Raw genomic sequence first — 8,532 nt, 5'->3', positions numbered from 1 at the left:
GGGCAGTCTTAGACCAAAGACAATAATGGAAATAACATAATACTTACAGTCAAGCACACACTTTCCACACGGTCCAAGCCAAGACGAGACTGATTGAACTGGCAGAGATACAAGACCCGCTTTTAACTTCCATTTAGTACGTAGACAGTGAAAGAAATAGCCAAAGGTGCCAGCTCCCCATGGTCCTTGTCACCAAAAAGGGTGACGCCAAAGGGGCCGGGTGGCTGGTGCACAGTTGTGGGGCACCCGGTGTTAAAGAGCAATCGCACTGCTCTGTCAGAGCCAAGATTCCAGGGGAAGTCAGGAGATAAGTGAGCGGTGACCTGGTAGTGGAGAGTCGGATCTGGGTGCTAACACTTTTTCTATGATAATCTTTCTTTATGAGCTGGAAAAAAAAATTCGTGCAGATGGGCACCCATTACAGAGCTGGGAATCAATTTAAAGGGTTCTGACCGGTGTTTAAAGATACGAATATAACAGTAGAAAATAACATGTATCATAGAGTGGTATTTTGCCAGACTATGTTGATGTAATATCTTACTTTGCATCACGGTAAGAAAAGTTTGGAAGCCACTGGTAGAGGCAGCCAGCATCATACACTGATTTTCAGACACTGCCCACTAATACAACCGCTATCAACTCACTTTGAGATGCCCGATCCCACTCCGCCCAAAGCAAAACGTTTCCTGCCTCCCGGCGGCTCTGTTTTAGCAGGACTTTACCGCCAGGTGGCGCCCGTGCCCCGACGTGAATGAGTTATTCTCTATCCTCTATTCAGCCCAAGCCCGTGATCTCCTTGGGGTTCCCTCTCGCCCTGAGGGTCGGGTTTACTGGGACTAGAAGCCCTGACCACCAATAGAATTCCCCGAACAGAGCACGGCAGGAGGGCGCAGGCGGTCAGAAGGGATGTGGCCATCCTAAGATACCCACTTATCCCTTCATTCCACAATGTTCGTTAAATGCCTCCGTGCACCTCCCAGAGCGCATATTCGGGGGGGGGGGGGGGAAGACGGACAAGACCTCAAATTCACCACCCCGCCGGTGCACGGAGGCCTTCTCGCCTAGACTGGTGTGAGACAACCCGAGTGGAGTCCTGCCGGCTGTGTGACCTTGGGCAGCTTGCATAGCCTCTCTGTGCCTCAGTTTCCTCTGCTCTAAAATGGGCCTAATAACACCTGCTTCATAGGGCCATCATGAATATTAAATGAGTTAATATTTGTAAATTACTTTGAAGGGTCTGGTATGTTTGTTAAATTAATTGCTAAAAATTTCCATTTTACAGAAAAGAAAACTGAGGATCACAGTAGGGAAGTGAATCACCAAAGCCATATTTTTTTCTCCTAAGGAGAACTCTTGAGTTGAGCCCAGTGATCCCCAATTCCCAGCCCAGAGGCTTTTCCTTGGCATTGCACTTGGGGTAGAAATAAACCCCATTTCCTTGGCATAGTGGCAGGGCGGGGGCAGGGGCGGACGGTGCGGGTACCGAAGCCAGTGAAATACTCTAGCAGAGCCCAGGGCCCTACAACACAACAGTCAGTGTTGGAATCACGACTGAAACTAGCATGGGGCCCTGTCTCTGGGTCAGCAGAATAGCCGGACAAGTAAATAAATCATTTTCTTACCATCAGTGACACCCACACTGCAGTATAGATGTACAAGGAAAGGAAAGTGAGCTGGTCAATAAGATTCATGGCGCTGCCTCTTCAGTACTGAATTGTGATAACTATAAAGTAAGGTTGGGCGTGGCATTAGGCCTCTTTCAGGAGAAGGGGATCTAACAGGGCCAGAGGGTGCAGGCCAATTACATGACCAGGTCCCAAGATACCTGTATCACCTATACCTGCTGCTCTGTGGTCTTGCCCTGAATGTTCAACCATGTTCAAGTTCCGCTTGGAGTTCCCTATGACCATTTTGGGCTTCCCAGGTGGCTCAGTTCAGTTCAGTTGCTGTCATGTCCAACTCTTTGCAACTCCATGGACTGCAGCACACCAGGCTTCCCTGTCCATCAGCAACTCCCGGAGCTTACTCAAACTCATGTCCATTGAGTCAGTGATGCCATCCAACCATCTCATCCTCTGTCATTCCCTTCACTTCCTGCCTTCAATCTTTCCCAGCATCAGGGTCTTTTCCAAGGAGTCAGTTCTTTGAATCAGGTGGCCAAAGTATTGTAGTTTCAGCTTCAGCATCAGTCTTTCCGATGAATATCCAGGACTGATGTCCTTTAGGATGGACTGGTTGGATCTCCTGTCAGTCCAAGGGACTCTCAAGAGTCTTCTCCAACACCACAGTTTGAAAGCATCAATTCTTCAGTGCTCAGCTTTCTTTAGAGTCCAGCTCCCACATCCAGGCATGACTCATACATGACCCAGGTGGCTCAGGGGTAAAGAAATCGACCTGCAGGTGCAGGAAAAAAAAGTTACGGCCACCAAAGAAGAAAGCAGGGCGAGGGGTAAATTAGAGTTTGGGATTTAAAGATATGAACTGCTATATATCAAACAGGCAAACAACAAGGACCTACTGTATTATAGCACAGGGAACTCTGCTCAATATTTTGTAATAACCTGTAATGGGAAAGAATCTGAAAAAGAACACATACATGTATATATCTAACTGAATCACTTTGCTGTACACCTGAGACTAACACACTGTAAATCAACTGTACTCCATTTTTTAAAAATCTGTATCATGTAATTTACAATTTTAACCATCTTAAAATGTGTAATTCAGTGGCATCTGGCACATTCATAATGTGGTACAAGCATCACCGCTATCTCATTCCAGAAGCTTTTCATCCCTTCCCCCACCCCAAACAGGAACCCTAAACCGATTAAACAGTCACCCTCAAAACTGCTCTCCCCTCAGCTCCTGGAAACCACTAATCTGCTTTCTGCCCCTATGACTTTGCCCAGTTTGAACACTTCATATAAAGGGAATCATGCAATATTTATGTGCAAGAACAGAGCCCTCAAAGGTATCCAGGTCCTAATCTTTGGAAACCTGTGGATGGTAATTTCTGTGGTAGAAAGTACCCTGCTGATGTGGTTAAGCTAAGCATTTTGAGATGGGGCAGTTATCAGGGATTCCCTGAGTTGACCCTAAATGTAACCACAAGGATTTTCCTAAGAGGGAGGCGGAGGGAGATTTGAACACAGAAGAGAAGGAAGTGTGATGGAAAAGCAGATGAAAACGGAGTCAGGCAGAGAAAGTGCTATGCCATTGGCTTTGCAGATGGTGGAAGGGCCCAGGGGGCAGGAAGATGGGTTCTCCTCTAGAGTCTCTCAAGGGAGCAGGGCTTCAATTTCAACTTATAACAACACAAATACATTCTCTACAGTTCTGGAGTTCAAAAGTCCAAAGGGAGTCTCAGGGGGATAAAATCAAGGTGTTGGCAGCGGTCGTTTCTTCCAGAGGATCTTAGGGTGAATCTCCTCCTTGCTTTTGGCAGGTTTGGGTGGTGGTGTCACTTGTTAGTCGCTCAGTCGTGTCCAACTCTTTTGCGACCCCCTGGGCAGCAGTCCCCCAGGCCCCTCTGTCCATGGTATTTCTCGGGGAGCCGCCAGGGAAGCCCTGAAGGTATCACTACAATCTCTTGTATTGCCGTCTACTCCTTTTCCCCTGCTGTGGTCTGAGTTCCCTCTGCCTCTCTCTCATAAACCTGTGATCACAGTGGGGGTCCACCTGGGGAATCTCTCCATCCCAAGATCCTGAATGTGATCACAGCTGCAAAGGCCTTTTGTCCTGCAAGGTGACATAGTCATAGGTTCCAGGGATTAAGACCGGGATGTCTCTGGGGGCCACTATTCAGCCAATCACAGGCACTGTCTTTTAGAATCCTCCACCTGGGATGGGACTTAAGACGTGGCCAACTCGGACAGCGTTTATACTTTTCAGGCAAAGAAACAATAAATCTGTGAGGAGTTGACAGGATAAAGAGGCTTTGGGTGGCCAAGTAGTGAGAATCTAAAGAGAATTTAGTCTTGTGACAGTAAATTAAGGCAGTAACCCAAGATTTCCCAAGGTTTGTTCGGGCTTCTCTGGTGGCTCAGATGGTCAAGAATCAGCCTGCAATGCGGGAGACCTGGGTTTGATCCCTGGGTTGGGAAGATCCCCTGGAGGAGGGCATGGCAACCCACTCCAGTATTCTTGCCTGGAGAATCCCCATGGACAGAGGAGCCTGGCGGGCTACAGTCCATGGGGTTGCAAAGAGTCGGACACGTCTGTGCGACTAAGCACAGGAAGGTTTGTTTACTCAGGCTTTCTGGCTTGATTCCCTGTGTCTGCTGATAAGGGTGTCCTCATTCCAGGTGTGGGGAGGATACCTTTCACAGGAGAGATTTATTTCCTGCTTTCAGGGAGAAAGAAAGGGGGGTCAGAGTCTCGTATGTTCGTCATTTTTTCTTCTTTTTTAAAAAACATTTATTTTTGGCTGTGTCAGGTCCTAGTTGCATGGGCTTCTCTCTAGTTGAGGCTTGTGGGTTTAGTTGCCCTTCAGCATGTGGGATCTTAGTTCCCCGACCAGGGATTGAACCCATGTCCCCTGCATTGGAAGGTGGATTCTTAACCCCTGGACCACCAGGGAAGTCCTGAAGCATATTTTGAGATGGCCTGTCCTGGGCCCCAAACACACTTGCAGACACGTGCAAGAGCTTACATACACACACATCTGGGGTACACTCTCCACCTTACTATTTCTCCTGAGAGGGGTGGAACCCTATATCCAGGCAGCCGGACCTAGTTTTCAGGCCAAGGAGACCCAGAGGCAATGACATCTCCCGCAGCACAGAAAGAATAGAGTTCCTGACTTGCAGTGACACCTGGGTCCTCAGCACCCACTAAGTGCCCATGGCCTGTGGCCCTGGGTCTCCCTGGAATCCTGCCAGTGGCTGACCTCCCCACTCCCAGTCTTTCTGGCCATCTATTGGACAAGCAATGAAGAGTCTACTTGATTTGAAAGAAGGGAAGTGTTCTGGGCCCATTTTGCAACTCCGCAGAAATTGGAAAACTGGCTCAAAATAAGACAAAGCAGAGACAGAGGTCCTGGTGTTCCTTCTCCTGCGAGCCTGTCCCCTGAGGGCTGCTCTCCGTGGCCTCCAGCCCGGGGTGCAGATGACACAGCAGCAAGGGCAAGAGGAGGACACGCAGCTTGGTACCAGTGGGGACCATTTAGTTAAAAGTGGTGTTGCCTTCTGTTTGAGAGACCAAGCAATAGGGAAGTAAAGTGAGGAACTAGCTAGAGATGAAAAGGAACTGAGCTTTTCTCTGTGCATTTTCAGGCTGCATTTATCCTGTTTCCTTCTATGTATTTGTAATAAACTCAGCAATTTTCCTGGTCAGCAACTTTCCGTCCTACACAAGCTCTGGGCTCTGTGAGAGCTGATGATTGTGGGGCAGTGGCGGGATGGGGGGGCGTGAACACGAGTTCTGGTCCCCAGGTTGGACAGACCCTCACAGGTGGGCACCGTCGCCCCCACTTAGGGAAACCATGGCTTTTTGCACCCCAGTCTGAGGAGGGAAACAGACTGTTCTGGGGATCCCCCCAAACCACTCTGAAGTTTGATGAGTCATTGGAAGGACTTAAAGAATTCAGAGAAACTGTTACACTGATGGTTTGTTACAACAGGATACAGATTACAATCTGCAAACCCGGGAATCCCCTAGGGGTCCAGTATTTTGGACTTGGCACTTTCACTGCCCAGGCTCCAATTTTGATTCCTGGTGGAGGAACTAAGATCTTGCAAGCCATGCGGTGCAGCCAAAGGGAAAAATAGAGTAGAATGTTGTTGTTTAGTCACTAAGTCATGTCTGACTCTTTTTGTGACCCCATGGACTGTAGCCCGCCAGGCTCCTCTGTTCATGGGATTTCTCAGGCAAGAGTATTGAAGTGGATTGCCATTTCCTTCTCCAGAGGATCTTCCCAACCCAGGGATAGAAGCTAAGTACCCTGCATTGGCAGGTGGATTCTTTACCACTGAGCCACCTGGGAAGCCCACAGAATAGAAAAGAATAGAAAATAGAATAGAATAGAATCTGCAAAGGAAAAATTGCCCAAGGCAGTATTGAGGGGAGACCAGGCACACACTTCCAGTGGTCTCTTCCACTGTGGACAGTAATTTTCCCAGTGGTATGGACTGAATTGTGTCCCCTCCAGTTCATATGTTGAAGCCCTAACCCCCACACGTGACTGTAGTTGGAGAGGAAGACAAGGGAGCAAGGTTATGGAGGTCATAAGGATGGGATCCTTATACAATAGGATTAGTGTTCTTATAGGAAGAGATACAGACATGAGCGTTCTCTCTCTCTGTCTCTGCCACGTGAGGGAACAGTGAGGAGGCAGTCATCCCCCAGCCAGGAAGCAGGCCCTCGCCAGGCAGACACCTTGATCTTGATCTTGGACTTCTGACCTCCAGAACTGTGACGTACATTTCTGGTTTCTTTTTTTTTTTTTCCCATTGATGTTGTATAAGCTGCCCAGAGTGTGGTATGTTGTGCAATGCTGTGCTTCGTCGCTCAGTCGTGTCTGACTCTTTGTGACCCCATGGACTGTAGCCCACCAGACTCCTCTGTCCATGGGGATTCTCCAGGCAAGAATACTGGAGTGGGTTGCCATGCCCTCCTCCAGGGTATCTTTCCAACCCAGGGATCGAACCCAGGTCTCCTGTATTGCAGGCAGGTTCTTTACTGTCTGAGCCACCAGGGAAGCCCAAGAATACTGGAGTGGGTAGCCTAGCCCTTCTCCAGGGGATCTTCCCGACCCAGGAATTGAACCAGGTTCTTCTGCATTGCAGGCAGATTCTTTACCAGCTGAGTGGTATGTTACGGCGACTCAAAGCTGACCAATACACCCGGTGATGATGTGTGACAACACAGATGGAGCATAGACCTTGGAGTCCAGTGTTTTTACTGGGGGCCTATTATAGGTTTGTGTCCCCACCCAACCAAAGATTTTCAAGTCCCACCTCCCCCGTCCCTGTGAATGGGGCCTCATTTGGAAACAAGGTCTTTGCATGTGATCAAGTTAGGTGAAGTCATCAGGGGGGGCCCTAATCCAATATGAGGGCTTCCCAGGTGGCACTAGTGGTAAAAACTCACCTGCCAGTGCAGGAGATGTAAGAGATGCAGGTTCGATCCCTGGGTCAGGGAGATCCCCTGGAGGAGGGCATGGCAACCCACTCCAGTACTCTTCCCTGGAGAATCCCCATAGACAGAGGAACCTGGCGGGCTACAGTCCATAGGGTTGCAAAGAATCAGACATGACTGAAGTGACTTAGCACGAATGCATGCAATCCAATATGATTGGTATGTATTCTTACTTTTTTTAAAAAAAGGAAATGTGGACACCAAGACACGCATGCCAAGGGCTTAGCATTCCCTCCCAGTTGCTGGGCAAAGCCCACACCTCTCTTTGGATGAGGTTAATTCTTTTTATTTTTTTTCTGGCCGTCTTAGTTCCCAGACCAGGGATTAAACCCAAACCCCCTGCAGTGGAAGCATGGAGTCTTAACCTCTGGACTGCCAGGGAAATCCTGAGGTTAATTCTTGACTACATGCATTGCCAGTCACTTCGGGAGCTGGGTTGGATGCCAGCAGAGTGGCCCCAGATATGCGTCCTTCATTGCTATTTTGTTCTGACCTTCAGGAGAGGGATGGACGCTCATCAACTCAGCCTCTGGGCAGCGCTGACCACGCTCTCCTTTTAGGGTGGGTCTCAGTCTGGAAGCTTCTCACCAGAGATGCCTAAATCTTTTGCAGGCCCCTGAGCAAAATGAAAATGTGCGGCCTCTTTGACAAAAAAAAGAAAAAGTAGGAAAAACCTTTTTCCTTTTTTTCTTAACATTAAAAAATAAAATTGACATGGGATTTCCATGGCAGTCCAGTGGTTAAAACACAGAGCTTCCACTGCAGGGGGCACAGGTTCAACCCCTGGTCAGGGAACTAAGACCCCACAAGCCATGCAGTGTGGCCAAATTAAAAAAACAAAAATCGTTATAAAATACCCATCACGTACAACTTACCATTCTCACCATTTTAAAGGATACAATTGTGTGACACAAAGTACATTCATGATGGTGTGTCACCCTCCCCACCATCTCGTTCCAGAACTTTTACATCCCTCCCAAAAGGAGACCCCACACCCATCAACAGTCACACCCGCAGCCCCAGGCAACCACTAGTCTACTTTAAAATATAGGCCCCTTCCGAGTATGCAGCCTTGTGCAAATATATATATGTTACAATAAATAATAATAAGTTATAGTGTATATATAGTAATGTATTTATGTGGCTGAGCCAGCTCTTAGTTCTTTGATCTTCATTGCGGCATGCCAACTCTTAACTGCAGCATGTGGGATCTAGTTCCCCAACCAGACTGTGCATTGAACCCCCAGCATTGGGAGCCCAGAGTCTTAGCCATTGGACCACCTCGGAAGTCCCTCTTCATCGTGTTTTTAATTGTACTAGTTAATGTCCAGTTCCTCAGGTTTGATTGGGGGTTGGAGGGGCTGAGCAGTGTAGACTCTCACAGGCACTCAACAC

General features: G+C 48.3%; 1 protein-coding gene across 3 annotated transcripts in view; it reads right to left on the bottom strand.

The window, feature by feature from the left end:
* Positions 1-116: 116 nt before the first annotated feature.
* Positions 117-8,532, bottom strand: part of VRK3 (VRK serine/threonine kinase 3) — a 53,232-nt gene continuing 44,816 nt past the window's right edge. For 2 of the 3 annotated variants that reach the window (XR_014060758.1, XR_014060762.1), the window contains one exon: positions 117-2,394. The gene's annotated coding sequence lies outside the window, so the exon portion shown is untranslated. The remainder of the gene's footprint in view (positions 2,395-8,532) is intronic. The other variant, XR_014060760.1, reaches the window with a different exon arrangement.

This window comes from Giraffa tippelskirchi, chromosome 7, assembly GCF_054371585.1.
Source record: "Giraffa tippelskirchi isolate mGirTip1 chromosome 7, T2T-mGirTip1v1.2.pri, whole genome shotgun sequence".
Taxonomy (NCBI): Eukaryota; Metazoa; Chordata; class Mammalia; order Artiodactyla; family Giraffidae; genus Giraffa; species Giraffa tippelskirchi.
The sequence above is the reverse complement of the archived record's forward strand: the minus strand, read 5'-3'. Positions and strand labels throughout refer to the sequence as shown.